The 24278-nt window shown below is 36.6% G+C and overlaps 1 protein-coding gene across 2 annotated transcripts in view; it reads left to right on the plus strand.

Annotated features, from left to right (window-relative positions):
* Positions 1 to 1862: 1862 nt before the first annotated feature.
* The window catches only part of mpp7a (MAGUK p55 scaffold protein 7a), a 101409-nt gene continuing 78993 nt past the window's right edge, over positions 1863 to 24278 (plus strand). For both annotated transcript variants that reach the window (XM_056771664.1, XM_056771665.1), the window contains exon 1: positions 1863 to 2070. The gene's annotated coding sequence lies outside the window, so the exon portion shown is untranslated. The remainder of the gene's footprint in view (positions 2071 to 24278) is intronic.

The following is a 24278-nucleotide window of genomic DNA, read 5'->3' on the forward strand; positions in this document are numbered from 1 at the left end:
TTAACTTTGGAACCCAAAATCTGCTTCCATAAGGTGTTGGGTTTTGTCCCATGGCCACGATTGAGCTTCAGGCATGACTTGATGTTGGCATTTCACAGAGAAATCCGAAGAGACTGCTGTTGTCTTATACAGTTCCTCCTGTTGCATCAACAGAAAAAACATTGTCCATTGTGTTATAATGATGTTTTTAGAAAAGGCCAAAATTATAGCAACTTGCTTCCTCACTGTTTTCTGCTTAAAAAATATCTATGTTTTGTTTTGTTTGAGACCCATCAAGGATATTCAAAGTAACACTGTTTATCATTATTTTTCACAGAACTGCAAAAAATCCTATGGTAACATTTCACTAAACAGGATAATAAGACATGAAGGAGGACTTTCTAAAGCTTCTCAACCTGAAGACTTGTTGTTTTATAAGCCTAACAGAAAAACAAACAGTGAATTAATTATATGATTGTAAGTTACAGCGTAATATCCACTGGCTTAAAGGTCTCTGAACAAACATTTTTCAGCACCTCTGGCTGTTAACATCAGTGTGTTGTTTTGTGCTCTTTTGTGAAATGCAGCATCATGTTGTTGCTAACAATAGTAGCAGGCGAATCAGCACATCGATTATTTGTGTCCTTTCATTTGAACTCACACACATCACTTTCCAGAATCTGTTCTGACTGTATTAAATCATCTGAGCAACAGTGCCATTGCAAAATTCACATGATTATTGTAGAATACAAAAGTATCACCAATAGTTTTTACTCCAAGCTGTCTGGTGAATTGAGTATGATCTTTGTGTATGTTAAATGAAAGCACAGTTACATCGCTTTTCTCTAAGGATGTTTTACAGGCTACAGTGATTTTAAGAAATGCACTGTAAGATATAAATTTGCAATCCTAACATGTTAATGTGAAGGCAAAACACATGCAAAACATTTTATAACAATATAAAAAGTTTTTTTACAATAGTTTTTTTAATGTTAACGATTGTCATCAAAAACTTGAATTTGTATTTACATTATTAACCAAAGTTATGGGGATTGTAGTGAATTGACAGGTGGTGTGATTATTCATTGTTTATTTCGCGTCATTTATCTCATATTTTGACCACAAGGGGGTGCCGTAGTCATGCTTCTGTAGTGCTATTGTAATATTTTTTATTGAAAGAATTTGGTGTCATTCTTAACAACCTCTCAAGTGCTGTTTTGTTGTTGTTTAGCTCATGTTTGACTCAGTACGCATGCCAAAAGGAAGAAACGTTCCGCCTCACTGTTTTAGAAACTTTCTTTCCTTCTTTCTTTCTTTCTTTCTTTCTTTCTTTCCTTTCTTTCTTTCTTTCTTTCTTTCTTCCCAAACATTCCATTGGGGGTACATCTCACTAGTATTTTCAACCTCAATTTTATTTCAATTCTCTACCCTAAATCTCAGTTGCAACCGTGGTGTTGTTTAACTTGTCAAACCAGTCTGCATTGTACGTTTCCTAAATGAACAACTGAGACAACAAGGACTAGCGTGTCGAGACGGATCAAGCCATGTTACTAGAGATATTACTAAACATAAAATAAATGTTCTCCAAACAGAAAAGGCAGGTGTTGTATCAGATGAACTCAAAAGAACTGTTCATTCATCCTTGGAAAGTACAATTAGCAAAGATCATTGTTCACAGGAACAACGAATAGCGTCTTTAAAATGAATAAACACAGATCTGTGTAGACTTCTTATAATAAACCATAATTTCCCTGAGAGGAAGGGCAGGTGGGGCATATGATTTATTATACAATAACCAGTTGGATTTTAGGATGACACTTTGATCCCGCCCTATTTTAGTCCATCGCCCAATCACGAAAACGATTACTTCCGGCCGCCTACCTCGTTGAACGCAGATTGTGCGAGGCGTTTCGCCTCGAAAGTTAAACATCTCGGACCCTTTCTAAACCTGGGATATTTCTCTCAAAATTATTTTTTGTCTTTAAAAACCCAAGTGTGGGCAAGTTTTCCTCTGGAGTGACTGCTCAATACTCTCATAAGACGGTCAAGGTGTTTCCCGACTGGACTTTCCAAACACACTACACATCCCGAGTAAGTAATAACTTCATTCCCTTCAGGAGTTACAAACGAAGCATGTAAAGCATTTTTTATGGATAAAATATGAATACAAACCCTACATGTTTACGCATTATGGGTAGTGGCTGAAGAAGTTCCTTTGAAACTTAATTATTGACTGGTAACGTTACGTTGTTTGGTTTCGCTCGAGTCAACGGTCGGCTGCACTTGACAGCGCGAGCGCCTGCGCCTGTCCCTGTCAAGTTCAAGCGCACCACCCGACCATTGACTAGATCAAAAGGATGAAACTCGTCCAGTTGAGTTAAGTTTAGTTGTATTGACTGTTATTGCTCAGCTTTATTTCGGCATAGTGTTGACACGGAGGTTAACACTGACATTACCGGGTGGGTTCACCCTGAGCAACAGGCTAACTCATCATTCAGCTCAGCTGCAGGGTTCGGCTTACAATGCCCCTCCTATTATGCTAATATGCGGCTGTTTATTTGTTGTTTGTAGTTTATTTGTTATATGTAGTTCCCATATTTAAAATAGCATGTCACTTGACTCTTAAAGTTATACTTTGGTAGGTTGAGCCAGAAATTAATAAAAGATACATACAAATAAAAGTGAATTACACGGCATCGGTTTTATGTTCTGCATTTCGTGGTTCTGTTTGCATTGGACGGGCTGTGAAAGTCTGCTGTAACACATCTTAGACCTCAGATGATGAAGAAATGTTTTCAGAATTTGGCCTTGATCTTAGAAACATTCAACTCTATGGATTCTGTCTTAAAATCAGTGTTGAATTATAAAAAAAAAAACATAATACTGTGTGATTTCTATTCCATGGTCCACAATTGTGATAGTAAATTATTAAACTTATGTTATTAATGATTACAAGTTCAGGAAGTCACAAGGCCGAATGCATAACTTGTGTTTAAATAGAACTAAGTAGGCACTAAGCAGCCTCGTAGTGGTTTGTTTGAGACAATCTTCACCGTCAGACATCATTACTCTGCCGAAGTGCATGATCTGCACCTCCTTTGACTCCAATTCTCCTTGAACTCTTTTCACACAATCACTCTCACTTGTCATCTTTCAGTGTTAGTTAACAGGTTGACATTGCTTGCAATCCATTCTTTTCATTCCCTCGTCTGACCGCTTTCAGAGTCTAGACGACAGAAAACTCCCTATATCCTCCCTGAATTGCTAGTTTAATTTGAACTGTGTGGAAATATTGTATTTTGAGGTTCTGCAGGTTTATTAAATAAACACCCAAAAATGACAATTCTTTCATTATGTACTCAACCTCAGATTGTTCCAAACCTTTATTGATTTCTTTGTTCTGCTAAACACAAAGGATGCTCTTTAAAATATAAAAGAGTAAAACATTCCTATTTGAAGTGGAGAAGAAATCACTCGCGGAGATGAAATGGGTTGTGTGGTGCGGTCAGTTCATTTGAGGTTGAACAACAGCGTCATGTTATTCAGTGAGCTTGTCATCCAACCTACTCTGTGCAAAATAAAACATGACAAGCAGAAGATAGACTGGAGCAGATTGGAACGCAGGGGATGTTGCTGAAATCTAGTAGTAGCAGTTGTCTCAGTTAGTTATCTGGAAACTTTCATTTGTGTGTCTGTGTGTGCACTGGGGTTGTCTAAACTGGCAGTGGCATAACAGGTGTCTCGTGTCTTAGTTTTTGCTCCCCCAGTGTGTGGCCCTGCATTACTGACATTCCTGTGTTTTTGTTTCTTTAGTTGTAAGGTCCACAAGAGGGAAAATAGGTCTTGGAATGTGATGTGAGAAATTTTGAGCTGCAGATCCTTCAAAATGTTATTTGTTTTATAAGTCAATGTGTGATTAAAAGACATTCATGGGCCACTTGTTTTTTTTTCTATATTTTGTCTAGATTTAACATTTTACTCACTGTTTGTTTAAACTTTACAAAACAAAACTAAAGTAAGCAACCTCACTATCAAAATGAACAGAGGTGCTGCTTTATTTTTACTTTATTATTAGTATTAGCTTAAGAATTGGCACTTAGCACAGCAAAAGTGATCTGGAAACTCCATTGAATGGAGTACTTGCACGTAGCCTTGTGACGTACTTCTGACTTGAAATTGTATGGCTCACTGGTCTCCAGTCATATGTATTAACATTGGGGCGTTGGTCCCTGTGAATCTGAAACAGTTAAAAATATGATTTTTACACAGATAGTATCAGCGATATTCTAAACATCACCGTACTTTGGATCACTATTTTTATTGACAAATGTAATGTTATCAATGTAAATGCAAGTTAATGCAATTTCTATCAAAATCTATATGTAAAAAGTGTAGTTATAACGTTTAAGAATAAATGCCACAAAATGTTCCGCATTGTATTTATTTGGCATTATATCCGCTCTCTCTGCATATTACTATTTTGAAATACTCATATGTTTAAATACTTTGCAATGTGAATTAAGGTCTGATTCATTTGAAATCCACATAGAACATTTAACAATCATTTTATGGTGTTGTTTTATCGTCGTTAAATTGTACGAAATGTAACCTATTAATGAGACTAACACCGTTTAGGAAAGCGATGGACTGCAACATGGTGCCCCATACAACGGCTTGATTATTCAGGAGACGAGTGTACGTCTTACATTAGGAGGTTAACTTCTGCTATTTTAAGATCCGTCATAAAAACCCACATTAAAGCAAGTTAACATCACAAACAGGATTTATTCTTTATAATTAAGTGACCGCCTTTAAAATAGAAATAATCTACCATGATCTCCGCATGTACAGTAGATATGTTAAACACTATCAATATTTACGTGTAGAGGTGTTAAATGCAAGCAGTGTGTTAGCCTTTCCTTTCCTCAATTAAGGGAAAAGAAAGTAAGTGAACCGTTCTTCATTAGGTACCATTGTTGTGAAGGTCTGCTGTTGTCATCATCACTATATCTTGCTATGTTGCAACGCTCAGGTGTGCATTTCATAGAGCTCTGCTCTTTTCTTACATTGCACAGCATCTGAATCAGGACAGTTTTGCTGAAACTGACACATGCATCGTTTTACAGATATGCTGCATATTACCCATCTGGCTAGGTTGTGTCTGTGATTTACTGTACACTATACAATTCTTCAGTTCATACTATTGTGCTGGCCTTTCATCCGCCATATTGCAGTGACCCTCTTCAAGCTATTTAAAATTAATCTTCGGCAGTTGAAACTCACATTTAGAGTAAAAAATCATGGCAGCTTAGAATCTACCCCACAAGATCATCATTACAGTCTCATTCGATATATTTTATATTCTCCTTTACTGTACACCAGTCACGTCTCTACCTATTCAGTACCTTCTGTGAAAGCTGAGGCCCCATCAAGCCTGCAGAGAGATTTTTTGTAATTGCTGTCATAAAGTGACATAAGCTGTTGTTTAGGATGGCATTATGGGCATCTACATTTTAAACCTCTTATAATACACCAGTCTGATTATCTTCACAGCCAAAATCAGGGTCCAAGACTTGTTTCTGCTGAAAATTATGCTTGTTGGACAGAATCTCCAGTCTAGCCTTGGGAGAGTTTTCCCATGAATTGTTTGTTTCATGGCAATTTTGGCAATATTACAATTTATTTTACATTTTTCTGAACATCTAATTAATTACAGAAAAAACAAAAAGCACACCTAAGGCTAATTTTTTTTTTTATATTAGTTTGAGAGGGTCTGTTTAGACTAAATTAATAGCATAATATTTGATGTTTATAATCTGTGCTTCTTTGCCAGAATTGTAATAAGACATGCTTTCAAGATCTATTAAGATGAAGTCGATTTTAAAAGCGTGTTCTGCTGTACTCCTGCATGACCTTTTCCTGTCCTCTATCTGCTTCAGTGCAACATTTAGCCTAACTCAGCTAAAGCTTTTTTCGTCGTGTCTCTTACTGGCTGGCACTGCACTGTGTTCCGAATACTGCTGATAGTACTGCCAACATTTTACTGTTGACATATTCTTCTGTAGTCTCTGGTCTACTGATTTTCTTTGTGTTCTGAGTCTGTAGACATGCTTTCGGAGTGTGTTCATCTTCATTTGTGGATGTGCATGCCTGTATGTATGTGTGTGTAGAAATAGTGTGTGCTTTAGTTTGCTAAATTTGCAATCCTGTCATTATAAGCAGCTGTCAGAAGTGGTTCTTGGCTGTGGCCTCGGCTCTTAAAGATCTCACTCAAAACACTGGGCCCTGCTCCAGACCCCCCACACTAGATCCCAGGTTTAAATTCAACAGTAGCCAAGCCCCCAAGGCTGAACAACTGCCATAGACCTAGTACATGCTGTTTGTAAATGTCTGTCTCTTTTTCACCTCTACGCCTAGATTGTACTGTATGAGTATTTGTTTGTGAATTTATTATCATTACTATGTGTTGCAGGATTTATAAAGCTTTATGAAGGTGGTCTTGGCATTCAGAGTCAATCATGTGAACGTACCATGTGCATGCCAATGTTTAGGCATTTATGCCGTGAAAGATTCATTTATGTAACTCGCATTAATTCCATGTGTATTGGAAGTCATTTTAGTGCTTGACGATGTTATCGTATATATCGCCGATGTCTCGCAAATATCCCAATGTCGATTACTATATACCAGACGATAATTGCTAATAATGTAAAATACGCATTATAAAATTATCATGTAGGCTGCACAGATAGGCCAAGAGAAAGACGAGCTGCATCGGCAAGGCAAAACCTCCTGCTCGAGGGGACGTACCGGTGTTCGACTTGTCCTACCCTGTCAGATTTTCCTACCACAGGTCAAAACTTAATATAATCTAAACCACATCAACAAAATAAACAGTTAGGATGATTTTACAATGCAAAATACCTTGTCAGATAGTCCTACCTGCATAAAAGAAACACGTAGTTTTAATTTACAGCGCAACACCCAATCAAATTCTACGTGCAATAATATGTAGAATGATCATATTCCCGTAGGTATCAGTATAAAATAAACAGGTAGAATGATTTTATAGCTCAAAAAATCAAGTAACATCGGTGTGAGCATGCCTGAGGATAATCTGAAGGGAAGGATGAAATTTCAGTACACCTGTAACATTTTTCTACAGCATAAAAGCTATGGTTTATCTACGCACTTAACCTGATGAAAGAAGTGCCTGTGTGCATGTTTGTTTGGCACTTTGCCAAACGAATTCCCTCCCAGTCTGTATCCGCAGATTGATCATCTGCGCAATTAGGGATGGGTATCGTTAAGGTTTTAACGGTATTACTACTTTTATCGGTACCACTTATCGATCCGGTACTTTAACGGTACTCTTATCGGTACTTTTTGTTGTGTTTTTTTATGAAAGATAAAACCAAAGCTGGAGTTGTTTTACTCTTATCGGTACTTTTTGTTGTGTTTATTATGAAAGATAAAACTAAAGCTGGAGTTGTTTTCACTATTTAAAACATTCTTTACTGACCTTACATATCTTAATGCATGTAAAAGATCACTGATTCCCGCCTATTATTCATAGAGAATTAAAATAAAAATGCATGGGGGCCTAATTTTGTTTGTGTTTTTTGTTGTTGTTTAATAATACAGAAAACGTATTCCAATTATGTGTTGTGGCTGGAGATCTTCTCTTTTGTGATGATGTGTGTAGTGTAGCACATGCACATGCATCAGCAACAGGCCCTGTCAGGTTCATGCCTTAGACACTTTATACATTCAAATCCTTGCTATCAGATGCCCAGATGTCATTTCAAATCATGGTCTTGTCCTGGCTGTGCAGTGTAACATGTTTGGGCTTAAAAGTTATACAGGTTTGGAACCTCTTGCAATGTACACACACACAAAAAGTTTATGTATTTCATCACTACAAATTAATTTTTAGTTTAAGCGTAATTTACCATTATTCATCCTTTTTAAATGCAGTACTGTGAAAGCATTTTTTATGTTTAAGATTTATTTAGGCTACTGCAGAAAAAAAAAACTCTAAATATTTATATATAGGCTATTCTTTAATGTGACGTGTGTTTATTAAATTATTACATACTAATTTAAAGAAACCTTATGCAATGTTTATGTCGGCGGTAGGCGACGAACCTCAGGACGTAGATGATGAACTAGTAGCTAGGTTGTCGAAATCTTTGCATTTATCTGTCTGCCCATTAATCACTTTTGAAAGATGTTTTGTCAGATTGCTTGTGTTTCGGCTCTTTCAAGCAAAAATCTTGTTTCACTTGTCGCAACGAGGATTGTCTGCATCTACTCGACCGTTTGATTCTCTCCGCCATCGTCACTCTATTAATCGCGAACTTTCGTGTTGTTCGCGCGCGCGCGATTTCATGTTGTGCGCGCGCGAGCTCTGTGTAGTGTGGGACTGACGGACATTTCGCGTGCGAGATTGCGATTAACGAAAATGCAAGTAAATGTCTTTAATATTACCGCATATTAGTAATGGTTGGTCAGTTAAAATACGCTAGGTACGTTTATTCAGCAACAAGAAATAGGAAATGTTTTTCTTAATTTATCCAGTACCGACAGCAGAACCGTTAACGTCAGAGCTTATCGATACTTCGGTCTTTCATAATTCAGCACCGGGACCGATAAAGTACCGCGTTTCGGTACCCATCCCTATGCGCAATGTTGCATGAAGTCAAACACACCCGACATTATCGGATATTGCAATGTCGATTATAGATATTTTTTTAACACATCGCCTAGCCCTAAATTATTGTACAAATATATATTCCCACAAAAACTATGATTCAGTACTGTAGTTGTTCATCATTTTGCCTTTTTTCACACACTTTTACACTACAGTCTTAGGGCAACAAGCAGTATAATAAAATGCCAAAAAGGAACAGGAATAAAGAGTTTGAACCAAAAGGTTAATAAGAGATTAAAAAGGTTGTGATGAGAAATTTCTTTTTTCCAGATTCTTTCAGTAAGATCTGAACAATTTTCCACCTTCTCTGTCAAATAATTATGACCACTGCTTAATTTATGTGATATTTGAGCTTCCTTCAGGACTAGGAACACAAATGCCTTCTCTTTGCCAAGACAGAAGGCTGAAAATTTCGAACCACATTGTAATTTGAAACTAGCTTTATCCCACCAAAGCTAGTCCCAGACCAAAATGAAAGTTTGAGCTATCTTAGCTGAAAATAACATGCCCTAAAATATCTTAAAAGATGTTATTGCCATTGTTTTGCCTCAAGATACACACAAGTAATGTTTTTTCAAAATAAAAAAAAGCTACTTGAATATCATAATTTAACTGAGGGTTAGTCCTGGTTTAAGGTTAACCTTGTCGGTGAAATACATTTTTCTGGATTATGTGTTTTCATTTTTTTACAATTGAATGGTAATATTTTTGCCCTCCTGAAAAAATCCTAAAGTATACGATAGCATTTACTCATCATTATAGTAAGACACCCAGATACTACAGTGTTTTTGAACCTTACGGAAAAAATCCCCCAAAAAGTATGGTGTGATGCACAACTATTTTAATACAAACCAGCATCTCTCCAGTGCATATTTTTTTTTAAAAACCTACTTTTATTTAAGATTTTTTATTTTATTCGTACATTAACTTTAATAAAGGAAATAACATAATCTTCTATATTTATCATATAGATTTGTCATAGTTAATTTAAGTTAACAGGACTTTTATTTTAACTGGTTGTCGCAATGACCTTTTTAGTGCATGTTTGATAGTAGCTTTACTCAAATAAAGCGGTGAAATGCTACTGAACTAAACTCTTTGAGCAGCTATGGAGTGAAATGCTCATGAAATAAACTCTGGAGTAGAAGAAGTGCGATATTGGGAAACAAATGATATCTATATACTTTCTGGGTTTTCCAATAACAAAATGCAGGCAATATTTTGCATCCTACTATAGTCTTATGTTGTACTAATTTCATCTTACATGTTTGCCAGGATATATTTATATATTGTTGTTATAATAGAGATTTATTTAATAGAAAATGAGAATGATGTTTTCATCAAATCCTGTCATTATTCAGTCATTCTCAACCTTTGTGGCTATTACTAGTGCAGAACCTAAAAGAAGATATTTTATAGAACAATGTTAACCAAATGAGACTGAACCCCTCTGACTTGTAGCGACTCAAAACCATTGAGAGAATTCCCAAAATATCTTCAAGTTATTTCACTAAAGAAATGTTAACATAAAGTTCACACTAAAGAATAATAACAGATTTTTTAAAAATATCCCAAGGCAAAGGTTTACATAATCCTGGTTCTTAATACTCTATGATGTTACCTAAATAATCAATTACAGTTTTTATGTTTAGTCATAGTTGTTTAAGGGTTTCTTATTTGTCATGAGTCATAAGACTGTCCACTGATCTTCAAAACAATCACCCAGGTCCTCCACAATTTTAGCTTTTTCAGCATTTCTGGATATTTGACTCACTTCCAGCAAAGGTTTACATAATCCTGGTTCTTAATACTGTATGATGTTACCTAAATAATCAATTACAGTTTTTATGTTTAGTCATAGTTGTTTAAGGGTTTCTTATTTGTCATGAGTCATTAGACTGTCCCCTGATCTTCAAAACAATCACCCAGGTCCTCCACAATTTTAGCTTTTTCAGCATTTCTGGATATTTGTCTCATTTCCAGCAGTAACTGTATGATGTTGAGATTCCTCTTTTTACATTTAGTACAATCAAGAGTCTCATACACAACTATCACAATAGATAGAAACATTCAGTGCTGCCCACAAAGTCAACACGATTCATTTAAAGTCAGGTGGGTGTAAACCTCTGAAAGTGGTTTGCAGTGTTTGCAGAGATGGCCTCAATAGCCTATTACTTACTGATTTTGATGTTTTTGAAGAACCACCCGAACATCATAAGTAGACCTCATATAACAGTATAAAACAATAAACAAGCACAGTTCATGAGACCTTAAAAGTCTGTAATGTAATGCCTCTTGTCATATTTGGAACTTCAGGTTCCAAAGCAATTGTACTGACAGTACTGACTTGCGTATATATTTGGGCGGTCTTAATCAACTCAAACCACGAACTGACATGGATTTGTAGGGGTCTAGTTACACAAGGCATGTTTTGAGTGTATGGTCAATAAATAAAGGAATTAATAAAAACGAAATAATTTCCTCCCTTTTGTCACACCCCACCTGTCATGTCTCTATTCCCCACAAGTGGGGCCGCTCCACACTCTGAGAAACGCTGCCATTTATTGAGATGCTGTAAAAAGAAGTTTCATGCGTGCAGTACAGGAAACCGCTTGAGTTATTCATTTAGAGACAAGCAGAACAGGCAGATTACATTTTTAAACCTGTATCGCTACTGATGTTAATACTCTAATTTTATTTATTAGCTGTTAAGTGCTTTTTTCTGATTAAGGTCTAAATTTGCAAGATTCCGTGCCATTCCGTGTTATACATCAAATTCCATTTGAATGACTAGATTCCGTCCGCGTTGTCCGTATCGTTGAAATCATATAGCCATATAAACATGCTTCTTTGTAGGAAGTGTGCATTCTCTGCACTGGGATTGAATATTCCTGACTACATGTTAGCATATTGGAGTAAAGCATGACCGATATTTACATATATCACGATTCACGTCTACAAATAAGCAGGAGTCCTTTACAGACAAGTAGACCTTGTGGGCTATTGAAAATGCAGGTTTGTTTTCTTTGTGTTATTTGACCAGGATTAGAAAATAGCATGCACATGTTCATGAGAGTATGGCTATGAATTTGAATACAGTTTAGGATTTGAATGAGCTAAATTGTTCAGGTGCTGAATGCATTGTCTACTCAAGTTTTATGCAGATTTGTAAAAGATTTTTCAATGTGTGTAGCTACACTTTAATCTTCTTTCATACGGTCAATGATTTTTGATAATGTAGTATATTTTCACTTGTTTGACTCAGCAGAATCTTTTAAAGTTATTTTAGCCATGTCTGTGCAAAAATACGTTCTACCTTCCTGTATAACTTTATTAAGCATTATATAATGAAAGGGGGATCAGAAGTAATGTGTATGGTAAACAATGAATGTGCATCTGCTCTCTAACTGAAGTTCTTTTTAACCATTTTTGTATCAAGCCACCTTGTTTACAAAAATCTCATTTTAGTAAAGGTTTAAGAGGGAATCTATTTCTGTTTTTGCAGTGAAACCTGTATGCAAAACTATAGGTGCCAAGACAATCGAGTCCGGGAAACTACATCATTGCACATTAGTACACCGATTTACACTCCTGAACAAACTTTTAAGACCGGGGGAAACATAACAAGTATTCGCATTTCTCGCTATTGGATCTTAACCAGGTTTTAAGTACTGCTTCAAAATGTCAAAACAATAAACAGGAGCAAGAGACAAAAAAAACAGAGAGTAGGCCATTTATTGTAAACTTCATTTAAGAAGTCTGCAGTAGTGCTAAAGTCTGCTATTTACCCTGTTACCTTGTTTTAACTGTTGACTATAATGTTGCCTGTTGTTAGTAAAGGTTATTTAAGCTTGTTGATTTAATCTTCTCCTTGACTGAGTGCTAAGGTGTAAGGGTCTTACTTCCGTTGGGTACTGTGTTTCTGAAGTCACATTAAGCTGCCATTAGCCGCTGGTTACGGCTAGATATTATAGTTTTGTAGACGACAGCAACTTTTGTCAAGCCAACTCATACTAAACACCTGAGCACAAGTTTGTTTTTGTTTTACTAAGTTATGATACACTAATGCAGAGATTGTAAATTGGAGTGTTTTTGTCATTTTTGTGACAAATCATAATCATGAACAACGCTAATAATGCAGGATATGCTGTTCATTCATTAACATGTTTTATGTAATTGTTTACAAGGCATTAATCAAGACAAAGCCCAGTCACAGCGTTGTTGTAGTAGCAGCAGATGACGTTTTTTGTCCATCCTTTACTAATATTTCCCATGTTATGCAACGCTGCTCGGAGACCAGATTTCCAATATGAGTTGTTTCCAAACAAGAAAGATAAAAATTGTACTCAGTTGAGATATGATTCCAACAGCGATTGCAAGTTCAGTTGTGGTAGTTAACGACACAGCAAGTGTTTTATCCATTTAATGCCAACTTTATTGTCTACTTCCAGTTCTACACAGCATCCACCACATAAATATCTATGGTCCACTGGAACTTCCTTAGTAAACGCTCCCAGAATGAATTGCGTTGTTGACGTCACATTCACAAACTCTATATCCCTCTTACTCTTGTCCCTCTTTTTTTGCAATAGGGCTTTATTTTGTGGTAGAAGTATAATTTAAACATTCCTATATACCATTCTTATCAAAACTTTCCCTAATCTCTAATCAGATTAGTGATCCGTGTCCAGCCACACATGCTGTCTGAAAACTGTGGAACTATATCCTAAAAAAGCCTAAGATTATGATTTTAGCAGTTGGTTTTGTAAGCTTGAGAAGAACGTTCAGCTGGTTATCCCTTCTTGTTTCTAATCCTTCTAACTCCACTTCTGCTCTGAACAGTGCACAGAGATGATTGGATCAGTCTGGACTGACTTGGATTAGTCTTTGGCAGCTATTTAAGGGTCTTTTTAGGAATTTACATTTACATTTACATTTAGTCATTTGGCAGACGCTTTTATCCAAAGTGACTTACAGTGCACTTATTACAGGGACAATCCCCCTGGAGCAACATGGAGTAAAGTGTCTTGCTCAAGGACACACTGGTGGTGGATGCTGGGATCGAACCAGCAACCTTTGATTTACCAGTTCAGTGGTTTAACCCACTAGACCACCATCTCACACGAATCTTCCCTGATAATTCCAGACCGCAGTAACTTTATCCATTGAGTTGTCCTGTTAGAGCATAAACAATACCTGCAAAAAGTGAGATATTGTCTTTAACAGAATTCATTTTTCAAATACTACAGTGAATGGCTGGAATCGGACTACAGCCCTCTACTTCCCGGGTACATGATGTCACTATTCCGAGTGCTTTTAATAACCTCCGCCCAAAGGAATACGCCAAAAAAGGGGCGAGGTCTTCCTTAGAGAAGAGGAAGAGCTGCTGGAGTAGTGTTTGGTTATCAGAGATCGTAAACATTTTACTGAGCTGCACGCTAAACTACTTTCACTTTCATCACAGTCCTACATAAGAATTCAGCTACACACATTCTAAGATAACGAACGGTCAAATAAGAGCTTCCATGACTTTAACATCGTCTGTGGGAGCTGGTCTGTGTAATCAGGGGCGTAGTTTATGGGGGGGATGGGGGGGAGGTAACCCCCCCAATATTCAAATCCATCAGTTACAACCCCTCCAATATTTCAACATGAAAATCATATTATATCAAATAAAAAATATGTAGAATTACTTTATTTTGTGAAAATAATTTTGTTCCTAATCAAATTAGACAAAAAATTCTCCCCCTCCATTGAACCGATTGGTAACGCCCAACCAATGAGTCGCACTTTCACCAAAACAACGCGAGTGGTGTTTGTATGGGAGAGCACACGGGTAACTTAACGTACGCCAAAAATGAAGAGAAGCGCTTCACAGCGGACTATATTTAACTGCTGGTCAGAGAGGGATGCAAAAAATAATAAAGCATTTACTGAGAATGAGGTATGAGAATATTGTGTAATAATAGCTAAGTACATACCATATATATTAGCTAGCTAATCCATTGCAATGTATTTAGCTATAACTATCAGTATAATAAGTTACCAAAGCAGCCATCTGTTTTGCTAGTTCATTTTTCAATAGTGTCTGTAATTATCAATGACAAAAGTATTCACATTGATGTTTGTTTTCTTCCTAAAATAATCTGACTTTTTAACGAATTGGATGAATGAATAATTTAAGTGTCTCACTCATTAAAACAGTGAATCGCTGCCGCCTACTGGCGCTTTCAATACTTAATTTCTTTCTTTTTATAATCTCTTCTATGTTAGAATTTTATGAATGAAGATTATACACGAATTTCATAACGTTATGAAGTGTATAAGCTCTTAACAAGTTTTTTTAACAGATTCGAGGTAAATATAGCAGATAGATAGATAGATAGATAGAAATAAATTATCCAATAACAATACACATTAAAAAATAAAAATAAAATAACAGGCAGCATACAACGCCAGATAGCAAGATGTCTGTTAAAGATCACTTCGTCTGGAAAGTATCTGCTGTTTACTAACATCTGATAGACATCTATAAGATGTCAGTTTAAAGCTCCAGTATGTAATAATTTTGTACTAAAATTTCAGAAAATAACTTGCAAGGTGTGATATATTTCCTCCAGTTGTGTACTTACAATATTTCAAAAGTCTCTAAAGATTTTTTATTTCAGAGAAATTCCGATTTTAAATAACTGGCCGTCCCGGAAAAGAAATGTCGCCTCTCAGTGACGCAATGTCCGCTCTATACTTTGTTCCGGTGTAGACCAGAATATCACATGGTCAAATGCGGAACTGGTTGTTATGGATCACGATTACTCTTTGGCGAGTATTGAAGTGCCAGTAAAACGGAAGCGTCCATATTTGGATACACGCAGACTGTGTGACAAACGGAGGAATAAAACCAGGATAAATATCGGCCAGGCGTTTTCGAGATGGAGAGAGCTGCGCGACAATCTTGGACTTGACAGAGACTCTGCTCTCGCGAGTGTATTGATAGACAGGTAAGCAAATCAATTATTTATTTTAGAACGATTGGTTTGAGCACGTTAAACAACACGGCATTAACCATAAACACGTAACACTGCACAACATTAACCCAACAAATCATTTAACAAATAGCTGTAAGTTGTAACGGGATAATATAGCATAACATTTCACGTTCCTTGCAGTTCATTAATTATGATGACATAAAATAATACGATCAGATATACAGGTAATACAAAAACAAATAAATTACCTCATCCGTGATCATGATTCGTTTATCCAATTTAGATACATCGCTATGGCGAAAACGCATTTAAAACGACATCTCCCATCGTCACCTGCTTCATAGCGTCATCAAGCTTGGCCTTTGTTATTTCATACATTCTAAATCATTACATCTTAAAGACATCTTCTAACAGGAAACGTCCTAAAGACGTATTGCAGATGAGCAAACACTCTAAAAAAATACGTCTTCCAGATGTAAACACACACATCAAATAGACGTCTCCGTGATGTTCGTGTGCTATCTGAGACGTTCAACCCCCCAATGTTCAAACCAAATCTACGCCCTTGTGTGTAATACACTGATATTGTGTGTGTGTGTGTGCGCATACCTCTTAAACACTCTGTCCGGTGTCATTTCCCTAGCCATAGTATAAAAAAAAGCGATCTCTAATAAAGATTGACGTTTGCACATACATTAGCAGACCTCCGTTACACTTCGATCGATCCACATGTGTTTAACTGATAAAGAGAAGTGTATGAAATTGTTAATGTTTATTACTAAAAGATAATGTTTATGAATACATTGTGCACTGAGAGGGGCACCTATCACAACTGCCTGAAAAGCGGAAGCTCGCTGATATGGTATGGATCGGACATCTTCACACACACACTCTAAGCGGGGAACCAATCATGAAAGACCTGGTCAGCTTAACCAATCAGAGTGTTTCGGAAGGAGAGATTTTATATAGACTGAAAGAAATCCATTCGTTTTGTTAGAAGAGGGACAGTGGTGAACAATAGACTTGAAATATGTGAATAAAAAACATCATTGTTAAACACCCAAAAAACATAAGCAGAGACTCAAAAACCGGAAAAGACTGGCTCCTTTAACCTTGTAAACTGATCTTAGATACTGAATTATATGGATGTCATCTTAAACATCTCATCAACAATCTGTTCAGGGTTTTAATTGTTGGGCTTGCGACCTGAGGAGTTAATGGGCCAAACAGCTATCTACCTTATCTTGAAGTCCAATATATTTTATCCCCCTCTCCACTGTCTTTACCTGCATTGCGGGGAGGGTTTTATTCAGCTGACATTGTAACCAGTTAACCCTGGTTGTGAATAGGACAAGACAATGACCTTACAGGGTTTCCCCAGTTATATCTCATCACTGGAGGGTAACGCTACAGTCATTAATATAGGCCTCTACTCAGACACAGGAAATCTATCTCTAAAAGTGCCTCTTGGGGATTGAGGTAATTTCAGGACATTCTGGTGCTTTAGTCTCAGGTAACAACAGCACAGTTAACAATCTATGTTTGAAGATAGGACCTGTGCAATACATGATAGAATTCTTATGAGTCCAGTTGCAAGTCAAACTAGTTTTACACGTCTTTGTCTCTTGTGATCAAAATTAAAGTGATTTAAAAGGTTATGTGACCACCATTGCTTTCATTTAAACGTGACACTAAAATTTAGTGCAGATAACAAGGGCTGCCCCCGACTAAATTTTTTCCTAGTCGACTAGTAATCCTTTCAGCAATTAGTCGAATAATCGCACATTTATGATAGTAACATAATTACTTGCGTTTACGTATACAAGAAAAAGAATAGTCTAAGTTTACCGGCTGAGAAAATATGTACACTTCCAGATACACTTCCATATTACAGAGAAATGCTAAAACATAATAATAAAGTGTTTAAAATATAAGTAAAGCACTTAAACGGACACATTAATGAGATGCAGCAACTACGGAAAAAGTTATAAAGTGTTGGAATAAACAGCAAGGAGACTGCCTATGTATTTAAATAATTTATTAACAAAAATACAAACCATAACATCAGTAACATGCCAGATGAACATGCCAACAAAATAACCATAAACATAAAACACCCTTTTGAATAAAATAAACAAAGAGCAACTCTTTTAAATATTAGTACAAAATAAAATTGAGTAGAAAATGAGTAAAAAGTACAAATAATGGCAATTATAAAAGAAAAAAAAGTCCTATGGAAAGTCATAAACACCTTTGTGCAATGCTGTGCAAACAAAATAAAATGAATATCAAAAACACTTAACTGAAAAATTATTTTGAAGAGGGAAATTAACAAAAATGAACGAACGAATAAACGCAGCAAACGCCAAACCTTAAAATAATAAAGAACAGGCTACAAACAAACAAGTTTTTGTACAAAACAACGCAAACAAATAAAAAGCCTTTAAGTTCTTTGCTTAAATGGTTTAGAACAAATATATTTTAAACAAGACGTGGAGCAAATACTTTAAACAATACAAATACAATTTTTTTTCAGCGCAAACTGCCATATAAAGCCGAAGGATGAGTATTGACCAGAAACAACGAAAAGAAAAATCAGTCTGAAGTTTCTTAACAGAATAAAAACAACCTCTATAGTATCTAAAGTCGAATAAATAAAAATAAAAAACAGATAGCAAACAGAAACACTACAAAAAGTGCAAATTAAGCTAATTTACCGTCACTATTTTTCCATCCAATCTTTTTTTTTTATAATACGCGTCAGAGACAGCTTGTCCACATTGTTGGAAAGAAGTAAGCTTCTTGACTTATTCACAATGAAGCCGGCCTTCAAAAAGTTTTAATCTGACGGTGTGGATGTGGAGGGGATACAGTGCAGGTGCTTAGCTGCTTTAGCGAGCTTTCGATATCGTTCTTAATTTTTTTTGCCAACATCTCAACAGTCCCGAATCTTATTTTCGCGACTAACCGAGCAATGAAAACGTGTTCGACCAAGCCTCCTTCACATCGACTAAAGTTTAGTCGACTATTCGGGGGCAGCCCTACTGATAACACATTCCAGTCTTTTGGATATTATGTGAGGACCTGCTCAAATTTGATATTTCTTTTCATTTACAAAATTTGTGCAGTTACACATTTACATACACCATCTTTTTATGAAGAAACAAATTGACTTCCTATGTTAACCAAGTATTCAAGGGGGTTTGATTCCCATTGAATTTGTAGTGGAAGGGTTTCCCTCAAGTCAGTTAATCATAGCTTTCATAATAAACCTGACAAGATAGAGAATGGATAGATTCAGAGTAGATTGCAATGTACCAAGCACAGCAGATGTTTTTGTAATCTAGATAAGAGTTACGAACTATCAACCATATCAAATGACCTTTGAGTTAACTAATGCTAATTTGACAGTGTTTCTTTTATTGATGTATGAAATCTGGAGTGTTGAATACTGTAACTGTCTACACAGCAACAGGATTAGTGAAAACAAGAAAAGACAGTAAGAAGAAAACTATGTAAAAGCATCACTCTTACAATAGCATATGGTGATGTTGATGTTGAGCCCTTGCAAAAGACATTGCAATGACAAAGCAGCCTAACATGAATGATTTTCTGCTTAATATGAAATTATGATGTTCAGAGGCAGATTGATCTGTCTGCAGAACACAGGCTGTTCTATAATAAAAACAGGTTGTACAACCAGAAAGGCCGAAGTCTGCTATTTAGATTTGTGTCTATGAAATTTACAGCATATGTGGTTGTCCTCAGTATATCGGCTTGTTAGGTCTGACCAATTTAAAATAAGGCTGTTGGGGACGCTGTGAGACTATTGCCTCTTATTTGCATAAAGGTAAAATTATCAATTTATGTCTTGATTCTAACTGCTTGCCGTGCTGCAAATCTAGAAATCCCCCTTACCGGGTGGTTCAACATTTATCTCCACTTAGTCCTTTGGTTAAATAGGATGCTAAAATTGAGTAAATCGGTGAAACAATCTTGTGATTTATTGGCACCAACGACTTGATGGTAATTGCATAGAAGACTATGGTACATTTCCACAATCCTCGAAACAATTTAAAGTCAATCAAAATAATGCTGAAGTAACAATAGGAAATTATGGCATGGTTGAAACTGTGATTTTCGCAGTTCACAGGTCAGATTTGGTTGATCAGCTCTGATCCCAGAAGAGACAGCAGCCCTAAAACTCCACTAGCAGCTAGTGCTTGTTTTGTTTAAGCGGCCCTGAAACAAAGGAGAGCATTATAGAGAGGGCCTTACATTCTCTCACACTTGCACATATCTATCCCTTTCTGTCCTTCTCATAGTTTAGACAATGAGGCCCTCGAAATAGTCACCTCATAAGTGAGCACTACCGTAGACCGCTGTCCCGCTTTGGAATGCTAAAGAGGTTGTGCGGCGGCTCATGTTTTGACCTCATTTATGTTCTCTAAACTATTATGGGCTTTTCCCATGGCACATGCCCAAAGAGTGTCAGTTAAAGTCCTCTAAAGAGCTGAAACTAAACCATGTCCTGAATTTTATGTATGCGTTCATGTTTTTGTATTTGTCATAATTTTTATTCTTTACTCATTGGCAACTTCTCTTTTTGTTCCACATGGGTTCTATTTTTTCTATAGATTGAAAGTAAAGAGAACCTTCTCTTCTGTAGATCTTGCTGTTTTTATTGGAGTCGTATCGTCTTATTCACACATACTTTCATCCAGACAGTTTTGGTGATCTGTTTCTAAACACAGCCGCTGGCTTTAATTCAGATGTGCTAATGTTTGTTTCATAAGACGTGCTGGAATGACCAGTGCAAGAACTAATTAACCGCTGCTTCCTAAAAAGGTAGAGATCAATTCTACCATTTGTTAGCTGATCAAATGTCATGAGCCGTTCAGTGGGAGGTTCACTGCCATCCGTGTAAAAGGAAGGAATAATAAAAATATAATAATTATTAGCTGTGGAAAAGTATAGAATAGCCCTTTGGTAGCCTATATGGAATGTCTGTTGAAACCAGTGACCCATAGATTTGAAGATTTGTTTGCTTTAGAAAGCAATGCAGATTTACTTGCACGATAGGGCTGGACTCCGTATAACCCATTAACATTTTTGCTTTTATGTCAATATGAGTTGTAAACAAAGATCAGTTCAGTTAAAGGATCAATGTGGAGATTGTGGTGGCATCTAATGGTGAGGTTGCAAATTGCAACCAACGGCTCAATCCATCCATTCCAACTTTAAAATATGTCGCCATGTTTTAAATAATGCTTCATTATGTAAGGTCTTTATACAACTCTGAAAACAGTTATGTATATTATATTGGATATCTGTCAATAGATATTCTAATTAGTACATACTGGACCTTCAAACCGCATTTGTGACTTGTTGTCAAACATAAGAAATCTTTTAAGACATAAATATCAGATATAATGCACAAAAAAGTAAGCCTTTTTTTTTAAAGAGGACATTATAATAGTTCTATTCATGACATAGTTGTTATAGGCTATGATGCAATATTATTGTGTTATTTACACCCAGCTCGTATAACCACAGACATTCTTGTTTAAAACTGCTTAGTTTGTAAATTAAGTTATTCCTTTCCAGTCGATAGTCTGAAAGTTTAATTCTATGTGAAGAAACAAGCTAACAATAGTTAATAAAAGTAATCATTTTTGTAGCTTTTTTCAACGTGAGAAATAACTGACCCTAAAACAATACATGCTCTGTTCTGCTGAATATTAACTAAGCCCCCTCCACAAAAAAATCTCTTCTCAAAATGGTAAGACTGTTAACAAATAAACATCACTTTCTTCCGCTATCGGCCTCAAACAATGTATCTGTTCATAGCTGGGAAATTTATTGTAACCTCTCTCACACACCAGGGCTACAAATGTGTATTAAATTCAAATGCGACTCATTTGGGCACAGAGAAAAATGTTCATCCTCGACATCCTTTTGTACTCCTCCTCTCTGATTTACAGTATGTTCTTTTACCTCTTTCTTTGGGCAACGCATTTATTTATTTCACACATGTAGTGTGTAGTGACTTTCAGACACATATTTCAGGGTTCCCACGGATACTATAAAAAAATATTACATTTGTTTTTTTTATTTAAGGTCATATAAAGTCTTAAGTTGTCTTATTTTTACTTATGGTAGATCATACATTTTATTACACCTTTGGTTAAACATATTTTAATACTTCATATAACGTTAAATATATTGTTTTAATTTGGTGATGTTTTAGTTTATTCTTTGTGGATTCGTCCGCTCACCTGAAAATCTGCGGGTCGCGGCATTTACGGTTTACGGTGTATTGTGTACAGTCTCCTTCTATGCGCGCAAACAGAAGAGAAAAGATGGGTGAATGTAAGGGTTAATGTGATTTGGCCCCAAGATATGAAATATAGAGATTGGTAAGCCTGTGCAAGTAATGAGACGACCTGAAAGATGGATAAAATACCTTTAAACTCAATAGGAATTAAAGCAGTGTAAAAAGCAGAACGCAACTGTACAATAAAACTTTATTTCAAATGATTTATTTGTAATATCTAACAAGCGCTTTCTTGTCGCTAAACACGCTCTTACAAGCTTTTTTGCACTGCTAAACCTTTTAATAAGCTTTCTCTTCGTTCACGAAGTCAACTCTAAAAGACATGGGGAAAAGTAACCGAGGTGGTTGTTTGTTTTGCTATGTTCGTTTTCGCTAGGCGATACATCTTCTGACAAACTTTTCTTTTCCCCACATGAGTATGCGAGTTTGGGTGACGCAGTGTTGGGGATTAGCTAAAGTAGCAACGCTACTAACCAATTTAACATTTTTCAGTAGCTTGGCGGTAGTGGTGTAGCGCGACCAAAAGCTATTCCGTACTGCCTTCAGAGCAGCGCTGCTGTGTGACGTCTTCTTCTTATTAGTGTGTCTTAAACTGAAATAGTTAATTATCGCCACCTACTGCAGTAACTTTGTTATTTTGGCTTTACGCTTCACTGAGAAGGGACAAACACGAGATGGTAAATATTTAAAGTTCGACACCCCCATCCTATTAAGTATTTGTAGTGGAGTAGGCGTGCGAGACCGTGGTTCGAGACCGGTGAGTAATTGTGAATGAGCGCCAGCTGTGCGCACACCGGGCTCGAATCACGTAGGAGATTGGGAGCATATAAGAGAACGAGCGACCAGACCATTGAAGAGAGAGGACCGGGCCTGGACACATGTTAAGTTTATATTTATGTTTGTGTAGCCGGCAGTCGTCCATGAGTGGCTGCTGGCTGTTTATTATTTATATTAAAACTTTATTTTAAATGTCTACCGGTTCCCGCCTCCTTCCTTCCATATCTTGAATCTTGTTACCTTGGTGCCAAATCCCGGGTGCCCCACGTTTTAGAGAAGGCCTTTGTGCACAACCATGTGTTTATGTGCTTCACACTCAGATTTTGGAGTTGTGCTGTTTTCGAACAGTGTTGTAAATAAAACTTTACCACTGATTTGACCACAATAACGTCACTTCCGCATTTTCGCAAAGCAGTGTATCATAACATCCGTCTTGCAACAAAGAAGAAGAAGAAGAAGAGGAAGAAGAACTTCCATTTTGCCGTCGTGCTTGAAATGACAGTGGAAAAACTTATCCTAACTCCATCGCTAACACAGAAAGAAATTTGTATTCTTAATATAGCATTGATCTTGTACTAAGCGAAAAATCGTCTGCAAGATGTTGAACATCATCTAGCCGTCTGTGGCAGTTGTGAAAGGGACTTGTTAAACTCCATTCTGAGGCGCTAGTGGAAGTAACGATACACTGCTTCGCGGCAGAACGGAAGATGCGTGACATCATGTGAAAAGGGCCTACAGACACGCCTTCTTTCTTTGCGTATACATTTTGGGTGGTTTTCTTCAACGCTTATCACAAACTAACGTAGAAGTGTGGGGCCGTGTTTAAACGAGGCGTTTTAGGCCGGTTTGGATGAGCCTCTGATTATAAAATAAAATATTTAGGTTTGAGACTTAAATTTTTGCAACTTTACGTGTCTAATATATACTTGAAAAACTTGTAACACAGCAAAGATACAGTAAAACACGTCATATATGTGTCAAAGGATTGCAGGTTGTTTTTATGGAGCATGCTTTAAAGGTTGTTTTAAAGTGATGGTTTTGTAGTGGTACATTTTAGGAGTATTAACACACTTTGGTTACAATGTATACAGTAAAATATGCAATATGCAGGCACTACAGCTCCCCATGTGTCTTCTATAGAGATGTACAATAATTGCGATGATCTGAAACCCTAACTATGAACTATGGTTAGGTCAAACAATCTGTTCTGGGCTAGATGTTTGTTTTAGGGTACTTGGTGATGTTGAATCCTGTGTGACAGGCCTGATGAATGTCTGTTGGATTGAGGTCTCTTTATTGGCTGATATAGAGCTTCCACTGTGCAAACTGGCATTATTTGCCATTGGAAAGGAGGACCATGGTGGTAGAAATAAATACCCATTTGAATGTCTGTCCTCTATGAGTAATGCAGTGTACGGCTGTATCTTGCATATGCAGCGTTGTGAAGGATAACCTCCAATGCAATATTAAAAAAATATATTCATTT

Source organism: Triplophysa dalaica, chromosome 17 (genome assembly GCF_015846415.1).
Source record: "Triplophysa dalaica isolate WHDGS20190420 chromosome 17, ASM1584641v1, whole genome shotgun sequence".
Lineage (NCBI taxonomy): Eukaryota > Metazoa > Chordata > Actinopteri > Cypriniformes > Nemacheilidae > Triplophysa > Triplophysa dalaica.